Source organism: Phaenicophaeus curvirostris, chromosome 7, assembly GCF_032191515.1.
Source record: "Phaenicophaeus curvirostris isolate KB17595 chromosome 7, BPBGC_Pcur_1.0, whole genome shotgun sequence".
NCBI classification, from domain to species: Eukaryota; Metazoa; Chordata; class Aves; order Cuculiformes; family Cuculidae; genus Phaenicophaeus; species Phaenicophaeus curvirostris.
Window position 1 is genome coordinate 3,116,115 of NC_091398.1, and position 23,195 is coordinate 3,139,309.

At 40.1% G+C, this 23,195-nt stretch overlaps 1 long non-coding RNA gene across 1 annotated transcript in view; it reads left to right on the forward strand.

The window, feature by feature from the left end:
- The window catches only part of LOC138722456 (uncharacterized), a 54,132-nt gene that overhangs the window by 20,189 nt on the left and 10,748 nt on the right, over nt 1-23,195 (forward strand). The window contains exon 2 of the long non-coding RNA XR_011337706.1: nt 5,154-5,338. This is a non-coding gene — a long non-coding RNA (uncharacterized lncRNA). The remainder of the gene's footprint in view (nt 1-5,153; nt 5,339-23,195) is intronic.

A 23,195-nucleotide genomic window follows, 5' to 3' on the forward strand; every position in this document is an offset into this window, starting at 1 on the left:
CTGATGCTTCATCTGCTCTTGTGGAACACAAATTTAACATTTCCAAAGACTTTTTCCACTCTAATTAGTGCTAGAATGGTAGGTCTAAAGCATCAGTGAAGAAGACCTGAAATCAGTTGAAATGTTGAACTGTGTGTGTATTTAGTATGAAGAAAAATGTCTCCATAGAGACAACGCAGCAGTTATGGGTGTCCTGGACTCCCCATTGCCTAAATCTTTTGAAAGCTTTTTCTACCCAAAGACTTTATTCTAAACTCTACAGGCTTGTTTCATCCTTTATAGTACTTTGGTCTGCTAGGAGGTTTAAAGAGAACCCACCCAAACAGACAAAGCCACACTGTAAAAAACCAGATTCTGACAGCTTACAAGGTTGTTTATGTATATGTGAATGTGTTCCAAGAGACAGAAAAATATAGGGTTTACGTTGTTCTTGTCTCCTAATGTGTTGTCTGGTTCTTTGATTTGTTTGATAGTATAGATATAGAAATTGTACAGAATTACTCGGAGCTTTCTCACTTAGTGATCAATCTTAAATTCAAAGGGAGTTTATGTATAGAGGCGATGATAATTAAGGCTGAGCATCTAATGTCATATTTCTATATATTTTTAATATAAAAGCCAGTATGCATTTTGTCTGAAAATCAGTCATAGGATGCAAGACTGTGGGTCTCTTAAACTGACAGCTGAAATAGTTCAAAACATCAATTTCTCCTGATACAATTCTTTTTAATAGAATGGGTTGGGTTGGAAGGGACCTCAAAGCTCATCCAGTCCCACCCCTGCCATGGGCAGGGACACCTCCCACGGGATCAGGGGCTCCAAGCCCCATCCAGCCTGGCCTTGAACCCCTCCAGGGATGGGGCAGCCACCCCTGCTCTGGGCAACTTGGGCCAGGGCCTCCCCACCCTCACAAAAAAACATTTCTTCCTAAAATCTCATCTCAATCTCCCCTCTTTCAGCTTCAAACCTTTCCTCCTCGTCCCATCCCTACCCTCCCTCATCAAGAGCCCCTCCCCAGCTTTCTTGCAGCCCCCTTTAAATGCTGGAAGGCTGCTGTATTTTTCTCCTGGATAATCTTATATTGTACATGTAGAGCAATACTGCCATTAAAAAAGTGTTGAAGCTTGGGTAACAAAGCTCTGCCTCAGAATCTGGAGTGTTTCTTTCATCTCCCAGGACCAAAAATTGCTGCAAATCAGACGAAGTATGTCAGTATCGATCAGCTATTAAGCAGATAGGTTTCTATTTTTTTTTCCAAGCGCAGCGTTTTGATGTAGATGCCTGCCTTGGCTTGATACAGCACTTCTTGTTCATTATGTGTGTGTCGGGTTTGAATACCGGTGCCCGGTGAAGATTTTCTGACCCCAAAGTGCAGGCCCAGTGCTAAAACTGTTCTGACAGCCATCGTTCCTGGGAGCTTCCCAGAAATGCTGGCGCTGAGATTGTACATGCATAATTACAGACCCTTAACTGATGCAACTCCCCTTTCTTTAAGGAAATGAGGCTTGGTTTTATGCCCAGGGAATATTAGGGGGCTTGGGTCCCTCACCTCCTGGGTATTTAAGCTGAAAGAGAGGAAATTTAGATGAGATCTTAGGACGAAATGTTTTGCCATGAGGGTGGGGAGGCCCAGTTTGTCCAGAGCAGTGGTGGCTGCCCCATCCCTGGAGGGGCTCAAGGCCAGGTTGGATGGGGCTTGGAGCCCCTGATCCAGTGGGAGGTGTCCCTGCTGGTGGAAGGGGTGGATCTGGATGGGCTTTGAGGTCCCTTCCAAATCAAACCGTTCTATGATTTTGTGATATCAAGAACCTCAAGAGCTAGTGAATGTGTTAGAATCTTTATACTGAGTCAGAATAGACAGAACTCTGCTGCTTAAATAGTTTTTTAAAAGGGCTTTAAAGTCCTTTCTGACCCAACCATTCTATGATTTTTGCCCTTGCTTTTGTTGTCACTGTCTCTCAAAACTTTTTCCAGCTCAAGCTTACTATTTTCAGTCTGCACTTGTTTCTCCTTTGATCTATAAGGAGCACTAAACCATATTTGTAACTCTTTCCCCTGCCACAGATTGCCAAATTGAATCCATTTGAACCACCTTCCCGCTCATATCAGTTTTCTGAAAGATTTTCATCACTGCCTGGATGGTGTGTTCTTGAAATTCAACCCAAGGAACCAGTTCTTCAGGTAGCATTTTGGGGATTATATATTAAAAAATGCATAGGCAATAAATCTCTTTTTGTGATTCACAACAGCAGCAGTGCATACTGCCCTCTGAATCAATTATAGATTTCATCTGTCCCACTTTATACCTGCTTCTGAATTTGTTTTAAAATAGGTCTTATTTCATAAAGGCATAAGGAGTAAGATAATTTGTCATTTCGCTAATTTTATCTGTCTCCAGAAGTGAGATCTAGCTTGAGTTATTGAAAGTACAAGTGTTTCATTAATAAAAGCACATTTGTTCCTAGCAGCTCGAGAAAATTAGGGTCTCCTCCGAACTCTTACTCAGCCTTCAAGCTTTTATGCTTTGGTATATGTGGAAAAAAAGCTTGAGAATTGTCCCTCTGAGGTGTTAAATTTTTTGAGAGATTAATCTCTGCAGGCTTTGTCTTAGGCATGGGGGTGTAACTGCCTTAATGAGGACTATAATGATATATTCACCAAAAAATAGCAATCTAAACCATAAGCGTTAAAAATAGTCAAAAGTTTAGGTAGGTGATATTTCATCATGGCAAGTTCCCCCTTAAGATCTATCAGGTAAATGATGCACATATTTCAAGCTGTCTTAGCAGGTACTTTTACAGAACAATCTGGTGGACATCTATTGGAAAAAGAGGAAAGGAAGAACCTAAAATAAAGTTTGACGCTCTCCCTCTCAGACCTTTTTTTACATCCTGTCTTTCTTTTTTTCCACTGAACTGAATATCTCTGAGTGTATTCTTACGATGAAGTTTTACAGTAATGCTTAAGATCAACACTTGAGCTCTTTTCAGTTCCTACGGTTTTATGTTCAGAGATTTGGAAGAAGGATCTCAAAAGCCTCTGACAGCACATTCTGCATTATTAAAATAAAAGCAGCGTTTATCAAATGATAAAGGCAAGATCTTGTTGATGTTGGTGAGACAACAGCAGAAATTGGTCTGAGAACCCAAAGTTAAAATAGTTTTGACCTGTTTGGTTGTTTTTTTTTATTTTATCCCCAAATATTTTTCCTCTGTGTTTTTTTAGCAAACAAACTAGAACCCCTCAAGAAGCAAAATTGCAGGATACATGGACGCGCTTGTTAGAATGAAGCATTGGGAAGTGCCAGCATGGCTTTGGGAATTACATCTCAGAAGTGTGTTGGAGTTCTTTGAAGGGCTTGCTGAGCATTTGGTCAAGGAAGAATTGTAAATTTGGAATATTTGTGTTTTCAGTAAATTCTTCTCGAGGTCATTTGACAAAAACTTTCAAAGCAGCAAAACTGTCCTGATGAAAACTAAATTTATTTTGAGAATGTAAAATCTGGTGAAATTACGGGAATAAAAATGTCGCTTTCTGAACAAACTAACAAATACATGAATTCTGTGCTGGGACCAAGTTATTAAACTTGGATCTAGGAAACCGGGGAAGACAATGAGGAGGGTGAGCTTGAAACGAAGATGAAAGTCAATGCAAAGGAACATAAAGTAATGCTTTTGAGAAAAAGTGGTCCTAATTGTACATAGTTAATAATGGGTATAAACTACTGGTTAGTACTTGGGACAGAAGTGTGGGAGCCACTGTGGTTGCTTTCCCGAAGACCTCTATGTAGTGTTGCTAAAAATGCTCATCAAATAAAAGGATCTAGAATTAAAGCAGAGGGCACTGCTGTGCCTCCACTGCGTACCCGTTTCTTCAGTTTCAGCTCAAAAGGTGCTGAGGAAGACGGTAAATGCAATCACGGAGATGGAATGAGGTCTGTATGAGAAATGAGTCAGTAGAGTAGGAGTCTTCAGCCTTGCGGATAAAATATGATATAGTAGGGAACCTGCAATATCCCAGTTACCTTCAAGAAGGTAACTCTGTAGTCAGTGTTTACTTTTAATCACAGCATTAGAATTAGAAGCATCAAATGAAATGAAGTAAGGTATTTAAGACCTCAAAATAGATTTTCACACAATGCATAATTGAATTTTGGAAGTCATCGACACAAGAGATTGTGGGTGCTAGAATTTGCATATGTTCAAAACCTAATTAGTCCTAAAAAAGCTCCATGGATGAGGTTCTGTCTAAAAGAAATCGTGAGCCTCAGGCTCAGTCTGGGAGGATTTAATAGGAGAGTCACCCTACATGCTTTTTCTTATGGTTTTCTTTTAATAAAGGATCCTCTTCTAGTTGTGGTGTAACATTGCAGCGAACCAGATGGACTGAAGTCTGAAGCTGTATGCCCATGCCTTGAGGAAACAGAGCTGTAATAGCTTGTATCTGAAGATTTGAGCAAAATATCCAAGTTGGACTCTGTAGTTTTCATTTATATAACATATAAGAACAGACAGAGAGAGTTGGAGTTGTTCAGCCTGGTGAGGAGAAGGCTCTGGTGAGATCTTAGAGCAGCTTCCAATGCTGAAAGGGGCTGCAGGAAAGCTGGGGAGGGGCTCTTAATCAGGGAGAGAAGGGATAGGATGAGAGAAGTTTCTATGATTCTGTGATATAAATGACCTCAACAGGCAGTGAATGTGTTGAATCTATACTGAATCACAAGAGACAAAGCTGTGATGCTTTAATCATAATTTACATGTAGAAAATGGTATGGATCTGGGAAAAAGAAAATATTTTTCCCTGAAGCTGTTTTATCCTTTTTTGAAATCAGTTCTCTGGACTTAAGTTATTTTACTGATAAACTCATAAATAGGTCACAAAAAACAAGGACATAATTTTTGGAGCCCATATTTCCATTCCTATGGAAGATAGCTACTTCGTATCTCCTTTTCTTTCTTTTGGTAGCATATTTCATACATGACAGCTTCATCTATGATGTGTCAGAAAACTGTGTAAAATGAAAATACTAACGTTTTCCAAGACATTTTTTTGTTCTTATGCAGTTTAATGTCAGATGAACTGTTGCTGTGCGCTTTGGAAAAATCTTTACCTATATCTTTGCTAAAACCATTCATGTTTTTTATTCCTCCCAACAGCTGTGGCCAGATGGTCACTTTGAGTCGGGATGGAACAGTGTGAATATGGGACTTGGCCGAGCGCAGTGCATTCTGACTTTAGAAGGACACGTTCAAATTGTCTGGGACTTCTCCTGCTGTTCACGTGGGGATTTCGTGGCTTCTGCCTTCATGAACAAAGCAAGCAACACGTGGGATGTTAACAGGTATGGAGATACTGGAGATTCTTTATGTGCTGCTTGATAGTTTAATTAATAACCACTGGTTGATGTTTTAGCCCTGTGAGAGTGAGATGTCTAACATCAATTTGTGGCCTTCACTTTAAGAACATGGATAAGTTAAAGGAAGTAGTGCAAAAAGCAGGCTTTGATGTGCTTTGCTAGATAAAAACTTTACTAATAGGGAGCAGGGAAGGTCATAGTTTAGATAAAAGCAAATACTTTTTTTTTTTTTTTTTGCACTACCTGGCATCTTTTATTCTGTTGTGGGGATTTTTTTTAAGGTCAGAGCTTTGTGGAACTTCGATATGTAATTTAAATAAGTAACTGAACAAAAACTTAAGTGTGTCTTCTATGTAATATTTCTAGTGCATAAGTATCCAGCAAAATTTAAATCAAGGTTGGGCAACTGGAAATTTATTTTATTTGTTGTATGTGTTTTGGTACAGTAACTCCTGATGAAAAAATAAATGTATAGCTCTTTGTTTTCTTTATTATCCAGGCAAGTGCATTTTATGAAGATGGTCCCAGAATATTGGTACATTCCTGCTTGCCAATTAATTCTTAGTTCCTCAGCTTTCTACAGTTCTGTTTGAGTTGACATCTTTTGATTAATTTATGCCTTAAAGGAATAGAATGGGGTGGTCTTTTCCTACTAGTATCCTGAATAACTTAGGAGTAGTGCTACTTACACCACTGTGCTGTACTAGGCCTGATTCTTAGCAAGAAAATATCATCAGTCCACAGGCCAGTCTCCAGTCTCATAGGTGGGTTCACTGGTTCTTTGTTATTCAGTCCTAATGGATTTTTCCATTTCCTCTCAGTCTTTCTTTTCCTTTGCATTTAAATGAGGTGACATTATGGCAACAGGACTGATGAAGTGGCTGGGGAACAAGTGATATGAGGAGTGGCTGAGGGAACTGGGGTTGTTTAGCCTGGAGAAGAGGAGGCTGAGGGGGAGATCTCCTCACTCTCTACAGCTTCCTTAAAGGAGGTTGTAGTGAAATGGGCGCTGGTGTCTTCTCCCAAGTAACAAGTGATAGGATGAGAGGAAATGACCTCAAGTTGCATCAGGGAAGGTTTAGACTTGATATCAGGAAACATTTGTTTACCAAAAGAGTGGTGAAGCCCTGGCAGAGGCTTCCTCGGGCAGTGGTGGAGTCTCCATCCCCAGTAGGGTTCAAAAAGCTTGTAGACATGACATTTCGGGACATGGTTTAGTAGGCACAGTGGGTTTGGGCTGATGGTTGGACTGGGTGATCTTAGAGGTCTTTTCCAACCTTAATGATTCTATGACATACTCCTTCAAGCTCTTGGCCACGGCAGGGGAAGAAGCTTCTCTGAAAAGGCAAGGGAGATGTTCTTCTTCCTTTCCTTGCTCTGCTGCAATTGCAGTGAGCGCTGCAACTGGGACCTGGAGACCTATTTTAGCAGCATGCTTGGTGAAGCGGGAGCGTTGAGAGGTTCTGTTGTACAAGTGAAGTGCTTCTCTGATAAGTGTGTGTGAGTGGAGGTTTTTCAAAATGCTGTAATTCAGCCAGATTGTTTTGAGAGCTAATTAAAACTTGCAGTATCAGATTTTCAGTCTTGCTTTCAAACTGTGAACTGAGGAAGCATTAAATAATAATAAAAACATTGTTTTCCAAATTGGAGAAGCAATGTATCCTGTCACAAATTATTCTGAATTATTTTTGGCTAAGCTGAGAGCAGTTACTTAAACAAAAGATTGAAACTAATATTCAGTTTTTATAACATCGTAGACAAAGCAGTTACATTTTGGCAAAGTTGAAGGCAACTGCGAAGTGGGTTTTATAACAGAAATCGTCAGCCAGCTCTGCTAACAGATGATGCTTCCACCGTTACTTTCAGTAATAAGAATGCATGGTCAGTGTTTTGCTTAGAAATGAGAACACTAAAATCTATTGTATTGTTGCCTCTTTTCTTAACCTGCTGTAGGATTTTAGTAGTTTGATCATCCTTTATGACATATTCATGACCTTTGAGAAATAACACTAAGAATAGCTTTAATTTTGTGTCAGCATAGTTAGGAATTTGCATAGACAAAGGTTTTGTTGCGACACTTTAAAATATCTTCTCTACCGAGGAAGCTTTTGTAGTCAGAGGAATCACAGCAAATCTTCATCACCAACCCATGCCTCCCACTCGCGCTCATTACCAGCTCCCATCTCTACCTTCAGCGTACCTGATGTGCGTTTTGCATTTGAAAATAAGGGAGTAAGTAGCACAGCCAAGATGAGGAAGGCGAGATATCAGAATGTAATTACTGAAATCTTAAACCCTGGAAAGATCTCAGAGGCTAAAAGGAGCAGGACGTGGCACAAAATGTGGCGTAGTGTGCTCAAAATAGGAGTATCCAGAGTATGAAGTAAATCCACCTCATTTAGACACCTTGCTGATGGGCTCTCAGGCTTTTCACAGCAAAAGCCTGTGTGTTTATGTCATGTTAGCTGAGTCCAAAAGGCAATTGTGTAGCTGGTCCATTGGGATGGATTTATAGAATGTGCTATTGCAGTGGGTGTGGTGCATGCACTTCGTCTCAAATGAGGACAGCGGGAAAATGGGATGCTCTTGAAGAGCTGCTGTGAAAAGATATGTCTTACAACATCCCATCTGAAGACCTAACTCTGCAGAACAATCACCTGCAGTTGATCCTTATGCTGATGCTAATTCCAGCGAAAAATCAACCTGCGCAGAACGCATGGCAGGGTGTGGAAACAAGGGAAAGCTATTGACAGACTAATCAGGCTGGTAGTTTCCAGTCTGGATTGTTAATTTGCTGATGTTTATGCACAGAAATACTATACAAAACACCCTGCAGTGTATTTTGGCTTGGCAGTACTAATTGCCAAGCTAATTGGCTGAATCTGGCACTGCTGATCCTTGATGTTTCCCAGAGTATCACCTGTAAATCTGTTGTGTGCCTGGAGTTCTCTGATACGAATGAAGCCAGCTGTGCTAGATACCCTATAAAAAAATCACCTCCTTAAGGTTCCTGACAGTCTGGGTGTGTGCAGTGAAATGGGAAGGCGGAGCAGGCTGACCACAAGGGTTTTCCATCCTTAGGAAGTTTTTTATTCCCATCTTCATGTAATATGAGCTTATCTAGTTGTCATTGTTCTGCTTCTCCCTCTGCAGACGTCTGCCAGTTGACACAAGCTCTGCACAAGGGACAGAGCGTACGATAACATACTTGTGGTAGGATAATTGTCAGTGGTCACCGTTATTCTGCTTCATCTTGTGATTTATTCTTTCCACTAATAAGGAATTAACATTTTATAAATGAGAGCTGTCTTTCTTCCTTAATGTAATATATTGGATGGGTGCCTGCTTTCAGATTGAATGGTTCTGGAATGTAGCACGTTGTAGGGAGGGTGAAGAAAGCAAGATGACTATCAAAGCTGTCACTGCCACCTTTCTAAAATGTATGTTGTCCACAGTGCTAGAAATATAAATACATACACTTCTAAGGAGTGGGCTCTTTATCAGGGAATGCAGGGATAGGATGAGACGGAACAGTTTGAAGCTGAAAGAGGGGAGATGGAGATGAGAGCTCAGCAAGAAATGTTTTGCTGTGAGGGTGGGGAGGCCCTGGCCCAGGTTGCCCAGAGCAGGGGTGGCTGCCCCATCCCTGGAGGGGTTCAAGGCCAGGCTGGATGGGGCTTGGAGCCCCTGACCCAGTGGGAGGTCCTCTGTGGTTGAAAACTTGGTATTCTGACAGCGGGGAAGCTGTTTCCTATCTTTTAGCACCAAAACCCGAGATGCAACTTTCACAATCATCAAATCCTTTATTGAAGTCCAAAGAATACAAAATGCAACATCTCTTAAATAGGAAAAGCATGACAACAGATCTAATAAATTGTGTCATTCTTTGCCAATGGTAAGAAAATTCTGCTTGCTAATGGATTGAATTTTGTTTTATTAGAAGGTGAAACTACTGCTTATTTTTTTTTTTTTAGTGCAGTAGGTATCATATTATTATTCTCTAGTGTATGTTGGGAGTTTCCATCATGTATCTAGTGACAAAGGGCATTCCTACCAGGAGGATAATGTGAGGTGGCTTTGTAGTTAACAATGTACTTATCCTTGACAACTTCTGTGCCCTCTATTTAAAGATACTGTCTGAGTTTAAAAACCAAAGCAAAAAACAATCAAACAGAACCCAACCACTCTTCTTCCCTGAAGGCACAGAGGCATGCTGAGACACAGCCATGATCCAAGTTACTGAAGCAATTGAGGGAGTCGGTGTTCTGGTGTTGGAACTTGTTGGAATCGATGGTTTCCAAAGTCTTTTCCAACCTAACAATCATTCGATTCTGCGGTTGGACTTGATCTCAAAGTTCTTTTCCAGCCAAATTATTCTGATTCTGTGGTTGGATTCGGGGATCTCAAAGGTCTTTTCCAACCAAATTTTTCTCTGATTTTGTGATGCCTTCTACTGAGAAATTGCTGTTTACGTAGGAAATAAAAAGAAAATGGTATGATGTTTGGGGTGAGGGGAGGAAGGTAACTAATGTACCTGCCGTGGTTAGGAAAATAAACCAACCCAAACCAGCAAAACACAGGCACATCTGCCATCTTCAAGGTGATTCCATCTTCTTTGTGATTGTAGGAAGCAATCTGAACATGAAGCAGGGGAAGAAAGGAAGGAGCTTATAATCTGTGAAGAGGTTTTTATTCATCATTATAACTCAGACTGAAAATATACAGCAAGCCACGCTAATAGCTTGGCAATCAGTTCCAGGATTGTTTTCTCAGACCATAAATTCAGGACTGTCAAAGTAATTTTGGCAGGATTAATTTCAATTATCCGACTGTAAATATCATCAGGGATTTACAGCCTGATCTCTGATATGTAAATCAACCTCAACATCATATATCTCATGTAAACACAGGCAGTTGTTTAGTTTTGCAAACATACGTTGTAGACTGTATGTTAAATGCAAACATTGTTATTTATGCTTTAAGCTTGAGAAATTATTTGCACCAAAGCCGGAACATTCATATTTTTTTCCCCTCAGTTTATCTATTATATATTGGACCAGGTCTCCTTTTTTTCCTGGTGTCTTTCAGTGCAAAATATGATGGAAATAGGCCACGAAGAAATGCAGTTCTGTACTTGTCCTGCAGTGGATCTCGACGTGAAAAAATGCCAGCAAATTGTAGCCACTGTTCCTTTCTGTTTGCTGTTTCTTAATCCACCTTTTATTAGTTTTGATTTTCATTCAACACAGTAACTTTAGTCTCACTCTCTAAAATTTCTCCCATAATCAGCATTTTATTTTAAAATTCTAAGGTATGTGATTTTTTACATCAGTCCTCGGTCATTATCAGCATCCTTCAGTGCATTTGTTCAGGTGCAAATCAAAACAATAACTAGTCTATCATGGTCAGCTGTCATCATTAACTGTCATGATTATCTATCCGGTACAACCACTCACATAGCATCTCGTTACTAAGGTTTTAATATATTCTGTTACTTGTTTTCAAATACACACAAAAATAATTGTTGACACCTTTTGCTTTTCTACAACAGACCTGGGAATTTTCATGTCTTTACTTAGTGTCAGATGTATAGGACATAAACTAATTCCTAGGTTAGGTAAATAATTCCTTCTTTTGTTCTCAAGCTTTCCCAGTTTAGCCCTGACCTGGCTAGTTTTGGCAGCTAAATCCAAGCGGCTGAAATCCCAATTCCCTTTCCCCCCAGATCCAGGGAAAGAAAAATGAGAGGAAAAAGACTTGTGGGTTTGAAACTAAAACTACAGCTTTAATGAAATAATAATAATTAAGAAAATAATAGAAAGTAATAAAATATATAGAAATATATGAGATCCTGCCCCCATCCCACCCCTCGTGACTATCTGTCCCCACACATGCTGCGGAGCAGACACGAGGGAAAGGGTCTATGGCCAGGAGGGAGCTGAGTGTTACCACTGCTAGAGGGCAACTGTTTGAAAAACATGCAGTTAACTTTCAGGAAATGAATCTACTTAGACGAGACCAAGCTGAAGGGAGAAAACCAATTTCTGCTTTAGCTCAGACCACAACACAAGCCTACATTAATGGTTTTGCCTTCTGTTATAACTTCTCTCCACTGATAACTCCTCATTATAGTTTTACTATGATTTTCTTTCTTGTGATAAGAAGCATTTTAATTTTGGGAAATTTACTATACCTTTTAAAGAAATCAGGCAGGGAAAGATTTTGTTTAATTAGAAGCACCTAATAGACTATGGCTTTCCTTGGAATGATACCTTGGAATGACAATGTTGCGCATCTTTTACTATTAGCACACCTTGAGAGCATGCAGTGCAAGACATGAATAAGTTGATTTTAAACTGCTATTATATTTTCAGTAGTTTCTTTTTGCTTTAGTCTCAATAAAGAAGTTAGTTAATGTTGCTGAAATTGCCAAGTTGATCAGTCAAACTAGGTAGAATCGCTAGGTTGGAAAAGACCTTAGAGATCATCGAGTACAACCACACCTGCCCACTACTAAACCAAATCCCTGAGAGTCTTGGTACCTCACCAGTTAGGATGAGGGACAATGGGTATAAACTGGAGAGAGGGAGATTTAGGCTAGACATAAGGAGGAATTTCTTCACAATGAGAGTGGTGAGGCACTGGAACAGGTTTGCCAGAGAAGATATGGCTTCCCCATCCCTGGAGGTGTTCAAGGCCAGGTTGGATGGGGCTTGGAGCCCCTGATCCAGTGGGAGGTGTCCCTGCCCATGGCAGGGCAGTGGAACTGGGTGATCTTTAAGGTCCCTTCCAACCCAAATTGTTCAATGATTCTAGGATCAGAGCTGTGTGAGTTTAGCCTAACGTTTTCTGGCATCTTTTACATTCAGCATCTATTTTTTTTTTCCTTTTCCCTTAGGCAATGGACAGCTTTTAAATGAAATATTTACTATCAGATTTGTAGTTATTTTTCACCACACCAAATTTGTCTGTATCAGGACTCTATAAAATCTCCTTTTCATAAATAATGTTTAGTTTCAAAACGGAGCCACACTTTCACATTTTGAATGAGAATGAGGGCATGTAACCAGTCCTTGTCAAAATACCCCGTTACAGATGACGCTTATTTGAGTCTCTTTTCTGTGGGACAGAAGCCACAAGCTGTTCTGGCCAGATACCGTGTTTAATTGATTCCAGTAAAAGTGAAGCTAATCTATTTTCAGAAAAGACAAATGTCCTCCAGGAAATGAGAAGGCAGGTAGAAGAGAACTCAGAGAAACTTTGGAAGGACCATCTTAGGGTAGTTTGTAATGCCTGTTCTGACAGCACATCAGGCAACGCTTTCCATTTTGATAAAGGAGAATTCCCTTTGGAATCCTCTGAGGCCTATTAGAGAGACAACCTGCTATTAATCCCTCAAATCAAAATGAGGCCTATGCCCAAATCTCCACGTTTATAATTACGCTAGAATTCCATAAAGCATTTTTCAGGACTAAAGAAAGTCTAAAACTTAGTTGTTAGAATTCCCAGAGAGCCAATTGTAAAAATCAATTTGAAAATGTGAATTATCAGGGAAAAAATGATATTCAAAGCGTATCTCTTTGGTTAAGGGGAAAATATGGCTTAATCTTTGTAATACTGAAAAAAGATGAGTCTTGAAGTACAAAAGTCAATCAAGAAGTGTAGTTTGAACTCCGTATTGTATAATTATTTAAATCATCTTACAGAGTCAGTAAAAGACAACAGGCATTAATAATGAGAAGTGTTTAATGAGGGTGTATATTTGCAAGTCCAAAAAGCCAGATGAGTCTTGCCTAATTCCCATGGAATACATAAACTGGGGAAGAGGTACAATTATTTACTTTTGGGGAAATGAAGCAAAGCGGTAAAGTGCTTGACTCGAGCCCATGTGGTGAGTTTCTATTGAAGCCATCGTTAATATCCTGACCTTCCTTTACATTAAAAAAGTGTCAAAATGAATTGTCTTCAACTTTTCTACAGGGTAAGACAGAAAATCAGAATTGGAGTTTTAGCAGTAATGTAGATGCACAAGAACCATGTGGACCAGGCTGCCCAGGGCAGTGGTGGAGTCACCGTCCCTGGAGGCATCTAAATGACATGTGGATGTGGCGCTTAGGGACATGGTTTAGTGGTGAAGTTGGCACTGTTAGGTTTACAGTTGGACTCGATGATCTTAAAGGCCTTTTCTAACCTGAGTTTTGTGATGCTAATTCCATGTTTATCTGTATTATTTTTCTGTCACGTAAAGAGTGCAGTGATGAGGCAGTGCTGGACTTGTTTGCAGTTGCACAGCAGCATTCCAAGCAGTTATATGCTTAGGGAAATTAAAAGCATATGCTCTTAGCGATATTACAAAGACTGACATAAGCTAATCACCATTTGGGACACAGCAGGAACATTTCTCCATGGAATTATGCTGTTAAACATGACAGGTATTGTGCAGCTTCCACTGAAAGGTTTGTGTTGGTGGCTGTTGGCTGCAGGTCTGGATAAAGGAATGTTCTCTGTGGGTTTTGCTGGAACCGTCTGTGGCAATTTAGCTCGTACATCGGAAGCGTGTTTGAATTTCTTATAGTTAGAATAATGTATTTTTTAAATGTCAAAAATATTTTGAGTTGTTTTCTAAAGTGTTGAAAAGAGACATTTAAAAGCTTTACTTTCTGCTACTGGTTTTGAAATGTACAGCACTGTTTTTGGTAAATGGAGGGGAGAGAAAATCAAGTTACTACTTTATTTTTTTAATTGAGGGTGTGGTGATTGGAACTGCTTTCAGAAATGCCTGACTTCTTGTCTCTGCAAATATTTCTAGCAGGCTTACCTGAATGCTACAATTGGTTTCCTACACAGATTTCCATCTTCTTTTATGGAAAGACAGAGAAATTTGCACTTAATTTGCAGAAAAGGGTGTATCCTTTTCTCATCTCAACAGTTTCCATGCTTCTGCTATTTGAGCATCCAGTACAGCTTGGAAAAACTTATTGGCGTTGTTTTTTACTTTATGTTCCACTTGCCCTCTGTCAGCCCAGGGATGCACAATTTTCCTAAACTGCATATGGTTGACTGAGAGATTCCTGTTGGTCAGCAAGATGCTGTGTTTGTTCAAACTACTAAGGTAACGTGGTCTTCTGTGAGCTGGACTCCTTTCTGCTTGGTTTACCTTACGTGTCAAAGTGCCTCCTAACTTCCCTGAGAGCTGGTTCAAGAGCAGGATGAATTGTGAGGTTAATACTTAGATTTCCTTTCCTCTGGCAGGTCCAGGAAGCTTAGTCCACTTTGATCATGTAACTACAGTAGGCTCGGCTGTTTTTTGCCTCCCTCTGACAACATGCAAGTTGAATTCCTTGTCTTATTTGCAAGCGTGCAGGTATTATACCTACAGCTTCTGCAAAATCTTGTTTAGACCTTGACAGGGCGTTTCCACCGTCCTACATTCAGTATTCAAATGCAAAGGAACAGCACTGCAGATATTCAGCACATTTAAGTTGCAGTACACTTTTTCCCTATGTATTCAGGCTCATTACCTGGCTGTTTTCTTTCCCTTTCATGTTACATTCTGCTCGTTCCTGGCACTCTTGTCTTTACCCCACCTGTTTCCCTAGAAATCGTGTCTTACAGTATCTCAACCAAAACAAAATCGAATTGTACCGACAGAGAATAATTCCTACAGCAGTGAAAGCTGTCAGGTATTATTACAGAACTCAGCGAAGACAACAGTTCATTAAAATGATGTATTTCAATCATCACAACCATATCCTGTCAGTACCAGTTAGAGCAAATGTTACACGTATGGCCTGCGATGCACATTCGAGTGGAGTGCTGATCCCCAAAATCACACCGTGCCGTAGCACAAGTAATTGTAGATTGTTTTCCTGCTTGTATCTCCTGGGAATGAAGCACAGGAATACATCTTGCTGTTGAGAGGCAGCAGTGCTTTGATAGGCACCTGAATGCTCCGCTATTTTTAGCTGCTAATGTCTTCTAGTTTGAAATTCGAGGAGTTGGCCATTGGATTTCAAACCAAAGTCTGCTGTAATGGATACAATAGGCATTTGTGTTTGGATTCATGTCCTCTGGCTCCAGGCAGTCTTCAGGGATGTCCGTCTGTGATGATTTTGGGTTTGTTTTTTTCTCCAGTCCAATTCCCTGCCTCTCCCCCTCTTTTTTTTAGGGTTCGGGTTTTACGTGAAATCCTGCATTGCCAGGTTATTTTCTCTCCCAAACACTGGAACTCTAGTTGTCTGCCCTGTGTGTACTGTTAAAGCAAACTCTGTTCAGCTTTGATTAGCTTCAGCTACGATACGAACACAAGTCACATCTTAATCCTTGAACAATGACTTCTTACACACAAAAAGGGTCTCGTGGGTCTTTTCTTGAAGCTGGAAGACATTGAATTGTGTTTGTACCATCTTGAAAGGAATATGGAATGAGTATTGTTTTCAGCCCAACAGTGGTTTCTTTTCTCAGTGACAATTTTCAAAATCCTCAGAGCTCATTTCTGTCCTAAATCTTAAATTTCTCTAAGTGGTAGAACCACATATAAATATAATACAACCCTGTGTTACTGTTTGTGGGGTTTTCTTTTAGCCAGATCTCTGAATCGTCAGAGCAGACTTTTAAAGCTATAAAGCTTATATCCCCCTGATACAAGGAGTTAATGTTCTGAACTGTTTACACAGCCGGTCTGACTCTTCTCATGAAAATATGGGAGGTTTTTTTTGCCTTGATGGAGTTAAAAATCAGGATGAAGAAAAAAATATTGGCAGTGTCCCTCCTCCACTTTCAATAATCAGAGCAAGTTTTCTGATGTGAATGGAGACACAACATCACAGGAAGATATCGTTCTAGACTGGCCAATATCTTTCCCAGCTAGGAGCACTTTGCCATCTGAAAGGCAATTTTTATGCATCTGTTTACTGAACTCAGAGCCTACAAAGGCAAGTGTATCTGTGGGAAACCTATTAAATATGTATTGGAATTATCCAGATGATGCAAATCCAATGAATTCCTTTTTATTTCAGTATCTCCTTCAAATACATTTCTGTCACCAACACAAAAATACTAAATAATGGAGTCTTAATATTGAGACTGCAGTAAAATGTCAACAAAAATTGTGAATTATTTAGTACAGAGCAGAAAGCCATGGACTGTTTCTGTTGCATAAAGGGCATGCCAGTTAACAGCGCAGTGTGAGCATAGCTGGAGTTATACTCCTGTCGCTCCTCTGAAGTTACAACTCTCATCTACAACGGAAAATATATTATACGTGTTGTGCAGCTCTGTTCTGCTGGTTAAAGAGCCCTTCTCGTGGATTTGTTTCATATCGGGCTTTGTTTCTTAGTAATATAGGTCTTTGTTTTGTAGTAATATAGGTCTTTGTTTGGAAGGTTAAGGTGTGAAGAAATGCTTGAGGACATAGAATGAGATACTGGCTGGGAAGTTAGCAGCTAGCACTGCAGGTGGATGAAAACCTACTTCTTTTTAAATAATCTGTATTAGTTTATCACTAATGGGTTGCAAGCACTTTGATTACATATTCCACAGTATAAACTAAGCTTTGTTATCTGCAGCTGAAGATTTTATTACTGTCTTGCTGGAGATAACCCTCACCAACAGGAGGAGGAGATGTCACAACTTCTAGAACTGCAATGCCAGCATTAAAGTCTTGGCAAGTCTTCCAACTCAGGACATCCTGTGATTCTATGATTGCATTAACTGTCCCAAACTGTTCTGATTTTATATCAGACTGATGCCAGATTCTTATCAGAAGGACTCAGAGGAGGAGCACTGCTCAAATTTCTTTTGGGCAAATCTGTGTTGAAAATGGTTGGATGTTGTTTCCATTCATGCTTGAAAGTCACTAATTTGCTGATGCAATGTAAGTATTTTAAATTAATTAGTAAATAAACCAAAGGATTCTCTCCCCTTGAGAAGAGGGTGTATGTTCAGATCTATAGAAAGAAGATACTAGACCAGTACTCCTATTTTGCGCACATGTTCCAAGCTAATTTTTCCTTCCAGCTGTCCACAGAGCCCTTTCCATCTCTGTTTGGGGGATTTAGGGTGCGTTGTACAACATAAAACTGGGCTTGTGAGAAGAGAGCAGCAAACCAGAGTGGTAGGAGGTGGCCTTGGGAATTTAGCCCTTCGTCATGGAATCATAGAATGCTTTGGGATGGAAGAGACCTGTAAGGGTCACCTGTTCCACCTTCCCTGCAGGAGCAGGGATATCTTTAACTTGCTTTGAGCCCACCCAACCTAGCCTTGAATGTTTCCAGGGATGGGGCCGCCGCCACCCTTCTGGGCAAGCTGGGCCAGTGTTTCACCACCAGCATAATCTGTGTTTGAGTCATTTTCCTTGCTGAAGACACAGAGCCAATCCCATGCTTTGCTGTGATGATCTGAACAAAAATGCTAGCACCTGCAGCTTCAATCAGTAGCCCTGGCTTTTTATTCCTTACCCCAGCAGCTGCTTATTAGAAAACCTAGAATGATATTGTTTTTGTGTGTCTCCGTGTCTAAGAGCACAGCAAATCCATTATTCATATCTTCCCAAGTTCACAAAGCCATTGAACAGTGCTGCATATCTCCTTAAAGCTGCCACCCACTCAAATCCATTTTATTTGGACAAATAAAGAAGCTCTGCACTGAAGAAAACCAATTTGAAAACACACTGAAATTCATTTTCCTCACTTAAATATTAAAGTGCTTATATTTATTGCATTTCAGCCATGTTGTACTGTTTTCAAAAAGAATTTGCTCATTTATTAGTTCTAAAGGAATTTCAGTAAATTTAAAATAGGGAAGAGAATAAACCAACATACGACAAGAATGACACTGCTTTTCACGCAGGGAATCTGCACCCTGTAGATTAAACCCATCCATTAATATTCTGTGTAGCTGCATTCTAATTTACAATACATCGGTACCGGCCTGGGCTCTCATGGTTCTCTGCACTATTGCAACTGGCTGTTCTTTTTCTTCAATAAAACAGTTTTATTTTTGAGAAACAAGAAGAACCAAAGTTCCTGGTTTCCAATAGAGTAATTGGGGGGCCCTCTAACATTCATTTGCCCTTGCATTTTTGAGTTTGAGACTGCAGGGTTTTATTTATCTGACTCTTTTTGGATAAGGCAATTTCTTTTCTCTATCAGAAAGCAGTAAGGCAGCTTCTAGTGGAATCACTCAAGTTGTTCGTGTAGTTTTGGTGCCAAACAAACTTGTATGCGATGTTCAGCGAGAACAGCTTGAAGAAGTCCCTTTGCATGTGCATCAAACACTGTAAGTTACCCCTGTTACTTCCCTGAGTCTTCCTGACTAAGGGTTGGGATTAAGATATAGAGATGTCAGTCTAATTGCGTATGAAAATAATAAATTAAGAAGCTGGAGAAATTAAATTATGAAGTGCTGGTACTGCTTTCTCTGTCCCATATGGAATTTCATCACTATACAGCTAGAGCACTTAAAGGGATTCTGAAATTAATTAATAGTTTGGTGTAGTTTGGGCATTTTTTTTTGAGGTTGTTGGTCTTGGGTTTATTTTTTCTTCTCTTTTGAGAGCTGATAGCTTAATTAAGTCAGCTTTGTAAAACCTGTGGATGTAGTTGAGTCTTCTCGATTTAATCTGCTGCTTTCCTATCTAGTTCTTCTTTCAGCTTTTCCCTTTTCTTAGCAGTAGAACAACAGTTAAGTTTTTTTGGAAGGCAGGCAAGAGTTTTGTTTTAGAAACAGTGAAAACCTAGGTCTTCACTGCAGTTCAGCATCGACTCTTAGCAAACAGAAGTTCTTGTTCTTCAGTGAGACGAGTCTTTTCCCTGTCATCTTCTGCCTAAGGCTGGTAAAGTCACCTAGCAAAGTTCTCCCCTAAGCAGATACTAGAGGGTGGGCACAAAGAGTTGGATCTTTAAAAGTGCCCAGAGGGTTGATTGAAAATCTGGTGGAGCAGGGATTTGGTGACTTTTGAAAATCCTGTTAATAATCTCGTTGATTATTTAGGCACTCAAAAGCTATACGAATCTGAGACTCTGCATTGTCAGAGAGGTTTGGAAATCTCATCCTAAATGCACAAGGTTGTAGAGGATATGGTGTGACAGATCTCTACAGGATGAATTCAGAGTAGGGTCTGGCAAGATATTTTAGGCTTTAGAGTGACAGGAGTAACATGTTTTAAAAACTGCAGACTTAAAATCATATAAAAAGCAACTATTTATTATATTTGTCAGTGTCTTTACAGAAGAAATAGATCAGATGAGCCACATAGGCAGGATTCAACAGAAAATGTGTGTTCTAGTATAGCACAGTAAGTTCATTTGGTCTTGTGGTGTAAAGGCATTTCAGATCCTATTGTTCATATTACATTTCTCATTTTCTGGTTTGTGTGCGACCAGTCATAGCTGTGCATGCCATGTCATATTCTTTATCTGTTAATGCGATCAAGGAGAAGAGTTGACACAAATGATGAGAAGGAAAAGAATGAAAGAAAGGACAATGAGATTATTCAGAGTGCTTGAAATTCACCATAAAGGAGACCTGACTATTGAATTTAGACGGCTCCCCTTTTCCTCCATAGCATGTTTGGACAGAGCAGTTCTAACATAAGCATTTATATACACACACAAAACTGGATCACTTCACAGTGATCTATCAAAATACACGTGTGCTCTTATCTTTCAAATTCAACAGCAGTAAGTTCTTGGATCAATTAAGAGGGCCATGAAGATGATCCAAGCGCTGGAGCGCCTCTGCTGTGGGGCCAGGCTGAGAGTTGGGGTTGTTCAGCCTGGAGAGGAGAAGGTTCTGGGGTGACCTTAGAGCAGCTTCTGGTACTGAAAGGGGCTCCAGGAAAGCTACAGAGGGACATTTACAAGGACCTAGAGTGATAGGATGAGGGGTAATGGCCTTAATTCGGAAAGGAGAAGATTTAGATTAGAATTCAAGAAGAAACTCTTTATGCTGAGGGTGGGGAGGCCCTGGCCCAGGTTGCCTGGGGAAGTGGTGGCTGCCCCATCCCTGGAGATGTTCAAGGCCGTGTTGGATGTGGCTTTGAGCAGCCTGATCCAGTGGAAATGTCCATATCCATGGCAGGAGGCTTGAAACTGGACGATCTTTAAGGTCCCTTCCAACCCAAACCATTCTATGATTCTACAGTTGTATGTCTGGATGTAGTTGTTCAGCGTTAGCCAGAAAAGTGAATTCTACCTACAAAGTTTTTGTATTAAAAAAACAAAGGGCAAAAATAATAAAACCGTGGCATCTTACATACTGACTGCGAAAACAAGGCATCAGCTCAGCGCTGATGCCAGCAGATATGATAATGGAGGATAAGCCACTGCCACCGGGGAGCCAGTCTTTGCTTATTCGGCTGCAGAATTGCTGAGCAGAATACATGCTCATACTAGTTCTGCAGTGTTTAATGTTGGCTTAAATGGTTTAGATCTATTTTATTATTACCAAGATTGCGCTTATCTGATTATCCAGTACCCCTATGCCTTGAGGGAGTCAGAGATAATTGTTTAATAAAATAAGGCTATAGTTTTCAATAAGTGATTTCTGGTGTTCCTGTCTTTAACTGTCCAAAAAAAAAACCAAACCCTTATGGAAGCTTGATGTGCAGAAAGTGCTGAGCAAGAGCTAGAGTCAAAAAATAACGTAAGCATCACCGTGTACCTTTCTGAACCTGAGTGCACCTTGCCCTGGTCTGATGTCAATAATTCTGCGATAGATGATTATGCTTTCTGTACAGTGCAAGGGAGGCCTGAGCATCCCAGAGGAGGAGAAGATTGTGTTCTAGCTCCTGTCCTAAGGACTGAAGTGACATTTTATTCAATAACTATAAAATACAAGAGCTGACCTTGGAGTGGGACCACTTCAGATCTTGTCATTCTAAGTGCTGGCACCATTGGTCTGCAGGATTTTTTTCTTCAGCCAACTTTTTTCTGCACAGAGTCAGATTTGATAAAAAAGGCAGTTACAGCCATGAACAGGTGATTTCATACATGTGCATTGACTTTCCTCAGGCAGAGGGAAGAACTAAACCTGGGTTTTTAGTTCTGATCGAGGAATCTAGATTGTGTGCTCCCGCATTGCTTTAGGGGAGTGGGTACCAGTGCTGTTTGTGTGGGATGCAGACCCACATGGGTGTGTTATAGATGTTCTGGGAATGCTGCTAAGTTGGGTTCCTTAGAGTAGTCGTAAGAAATTTATTGTTTCTGACAAGATCACACATTGTTAAATATTGTCAGGAGAAATTTTGGACCATTCCCAGACATCGGTCTTTTACCAATATTTATGAACAAGAGCAAGGGTCTGTGTATGACAAGATGGTCCTTGGAAAGGGCACTTATTAACATCTGGATTTTGGATATAGATGCATACATTTTGTTCCTTTCCCGTGGCTTTCGAAGTTGTTTTTATTGACCTGATTCTAACCTTGGGAAAAATATGGCTCTTTTCAAAAGCAACATAATCCAAAGTTGAAGCCATGAAAATGCAACTGACTTCTGAAATACTTGAATGTCAAGGAACGTGCTTCTGTTCAAATTTAAGTAGCTGAAATCAATTATCAATGCTGATTTGGAGCCCAGTTTCCATGGGAAGGGAGTTTGTGCAGCACCTGGGGCCATGAGCTGAAAAATACCCGGTGCTGCCAACAATCAAGTGTTGACTGCTGGGATGTTGAAGAAACCTTGACAAGGTTTCAGAGTTCATCTGACTCTACATGGTGAAAGGTAAGGAAGTGTGTCTTACAGGCTGCTATGGAAATAAATGTCCCATATTGCAAACCTTTTAATCTCAGCAGTTGTCCTCACCCTCCTGAAGACAGACCTGGCGATTGCTGTCCTTTTGCTGCTGTTAGGGTGGATGTGGTTTCCTGCTGAAGCATTTGGGCTTCTCTGGCCTCCCTTGCTATTGTGACTCAGAACAGCTACAGACTGGAAAAAATTATAAGTTCCATTTATGGTGATCACTTGTTGGTGTTTCTGTTGAGACAGCTATGGAAGTACTAATTTCTGTTGCTATTTTAGGACCATAGAATAGTTTGGGTTGGAAGGGACCTTAATCTAGTTCCAATCCCTGTGCAATGGGCAGGAGGCACGTCCCCTCTAGATCTGGCTGCCCGAGCCCCATCCAACCTGGTCTTGAACACCTCCAGGGATGGGGCAGCCACAACTTCCCTGTTCCAGGCTAAGTTTGGCAAAATGATGTGTCTTCTGGTCCTGGTTCAGCTGAACATTTAAGAAAATACTTACATTTATGTTATGCTTAGTGCCAGACTGCATCTATAAAGGGCTCTACAGTATCACTATGTTGCTTTAGAAATCAATCTGGTCTTGTAATGGTGAGTATTGTTCTTCTCATACAATGATGCTTGTTTTGGGTGTGCACTGTGATTATATGGCTTAATTATATTGATATAAAATTATATTGTTAACGGGTAAAGTTAAAAGAAAATGACTGTAAACCATTCCTAAGTAGAGATCTTAATGCCTTATTGGTTTATCTTTCCTTTAAAAAAACCCTAAGCTTCACACTGAAAACACTTTATCTGGGAGCACAAAGTAATGCAAATAATACTGCTTCTTGCACAACACTTGTTCAGAGAAATGTAAGACATTAAGAGGCTAAATCTTCAGTACAATAAAAAGCAGATTCATTATTCACATTTCAAGCCAATAAAAAAGGAGATAGACTATTGGCACACACTGTAATTTTTTCAGACCTTCTAGCAAAAGCCTAAGTAGAACATTATTAATTCGCTAATTTGCGCTTTCACTCATAGAGAACATATAGAGCTATTGCTAATCGTATTTATTATGTTCAGTGTTTATCAAAATAATCTTGGATT